This window comes from Otolemur garnettii, unplaced genomic scaffold (genome assembly GCF_000181295.1).
Source record: "Otolemur garnettii isolate 467f Iridium unplaced genomic scaffold, OtoGar3 scaffold00013, whole genome shotgun sequence".
Taxonomy (NCBI): Eukaryota; Metazoa; Chordata; class Mammalia; order Primates; family Galagidae; genus Otolemur; species Otolemur garnettii.
The window spans coordinates 16,197,981-16,200,611 of record NW_003852408.1 but is presented as its reverse complement, the minus strand read 5'-3'; positions in this window follow the sequence as shown (position 1 = coordinate 16,200,611).

Sequence of the window (2,631 nt, the reverse complement as noted above, 5' to 3'; positions counted from 1 at the left end):
GAACTGCAATTTCTTGGGAGATGGGTCTAAGGATCTGGAAGAATAGAAGGCACACCTGTAACCCCAGCTATGCTAAAGGCTGAGGCAGGAGGATCATCACTGAGCTCAGGAGCCTGGGCCACACAGCAAGACCCTATCTCTAAGTTTAAAAGAAAAAAGAGAGAGCTTTCTTTCACAGGCAGAAAATTGCTGCTGCTACAATACCTATAGTAGTATTTAAGTGGGAAATTTAAACTAGCTGTAGGCCCCTCTAGGGCACTGCTAAACTGAGCAGTAAATCCTCTCTCCTCTTTGCTACTATGTGCTAAATGCCATTGATTACTAGATTGTTATTTAATTTAATTGTATTAAGCATTGTTATTTGATTTATTAGACTGCAAACCATGGAAAAGTAAATTGGCCATTATACATATCTCTTAAATGACACAGAAGTTATTTGGCTTGGCGTCCATAGCACAATGGTTACAGTGCCACCCACATACACTGAGGCTAGCGGGTTCAAACGCAGCCCGGGCCAGCTAAACAACAATGACAACTGCAACAGAAAATAGCCAGGCATTGAGTCAGCGCCTGTAATCCCTGCTACTTGGGAGGCTGAGGCAAGAATCACTTAAGCCAGTGGTTCTCAATCTTCCTAATGTCGCAACGCTTTACTACAGTTCCTCATGTTGTGGTGACCCCCAACCATAAAATTATTTTCGTTGCTACTTCATAACTGTAATTTTGCTACTATTATGAATTGTAATGTAAATTTCTGATATGCAGGATGTATTTAGGTGACCCCTGTGAAAGTGTCATTCAACCCCCAAAGGGATCGCGACCCACAGGTTGAGAACCACTGACTTAAGACCAAGAGTTTGAAGTTGTTGTGAGCTGTGATGCCACGTACTCTACTGAGGGCGACATAGCAAGACTCTGTCTCAAAAAAAAGAAAAGTTAATTTAAATAAATGATTAAAATTGTTTTAAAAATGTTATTTACTTATTTTGCCTTTTGTCTATTTAAATAAACAAGCTGATGGAAACAGCTTGACTACATAGGATAAAAGGTGGCTCGTGCAAATACTTCCCAGAGAAAGAAAAGTGTTTTGTTGGGCGGCACCTGTGGCTCAGCGGATAGGGCATTGGCCCCATATACCAAGGGTGGTGGGTTTGAACCTGGCCCCGGCCAAACTGCAACAAAAAAATAGCCAGGCATTGTGGCAGGCACCTGTAGTCCCCGCTACTCGGGAGACTGAGGCAAAAGAATCACCTAAGCCCAGGAGTTGGAGGTTGCTGTGAGCTGTGATGTCACGGGACTCTACTGAGGGCAATAAAGTGAGACTCTGTCGAAAGAAAGGAAAGGAAAGGAAAGGTGTTTGTTTGGTGAAATACAGTGATGGACCATTTGGGCTATGTAAAAATTCCCTCGGATAAATGAGCTAGGAGGGAGAAAAAGCAAACTGTAGTGTCCTGTGTGGTAAGGGAAGAGTAGGAAATGTGAGGAGCAGGGGATAGACGGGGAGAAGCTGGAACCCAGAAGATGGAAGGGAAGGGAGAGCTCTGAGAGCTCTCAGAAGAGCATGAACAGTGAGCTGGCTAGAGGAAGGGGGTCTGTCCCCATGACAGCACTGCACTACATGCCAGCACTGAGACGGGGACAGTGGGGCCAGGTCAGACTCTCAAACTGGTAAGTGTTCAACGCTTGCTTAACTCAGGTGGACGCCTCTTTGAAGTATGTGCCATGAGTCCCTCTCTCAATGGCTTTGTGAAGTTTTAAATTTTGTAAAGTGGATCCCACCCTCCCTCCCCAGGCTGAGCCTCCCAGGGTCCTCTCTCTATGAGCTCTGTTTTTGAGCCATTTTCCATTTACAAAGCCCTGGTCCCTTCAGGTAGGGATGGTAAACTGAACCATCCCTCCTTATCTCAAACTTCTTTCCTAAATATCCCGTAAGAAGACAGGGTGCCCTAATTTTTAATCCTAGGGTCCTCTAACTAATTATGAGTGCTCCTTAGTCCAAGTGTGAGCTGTCCCTGCCCAGCTGATGTAAAACACATATGGTTTCTTGCTTATAGAAAATGTATTATGAAGATACATTTTGACCCCAAATTTGAATGTATCCCATTCATGGTTCCTGGAACTATGAAGTCCTTGAAATGTAAGAGAAAGTGTGAAAATGAGCATCTTGTCCAGATAGGAAAATAGTTATATAGGAATGTAAAGCTTACAAATAAAGGCAGAATCCTTAATTGCCACCCCACCAATATCTAAGAGGTTGATTGACTTAAAGACCTTAAAAAATTGCACAAGTAGGAAAGAAGACCTCTAGTACCCATAGATAGCCTCCAGTAGCAAGAAAACAAAGCTTCTTACCGGGCACGGTGGCAGGCACCTGTAGTCTCACCTACTCAGGAGGATGAGGCAAGAGGATCACTCAAGTCCAAAAGTTTGAGGTTGCTGTGAGCCGCAGCACTCTACCTAGGGCAATGGAGTCAGACTCTGTCTCAAAAAATAAAAAGATTCACTGCTTCACAAAAGCATTCCAAATTAGAGGATTTTGTATAAAATGCTTTCTAAATATCACCATACACTTAAAATCTGTTATATACTAAAATTTGAAATTTGAAAATTTACTTTAATTCTCAAGACTGT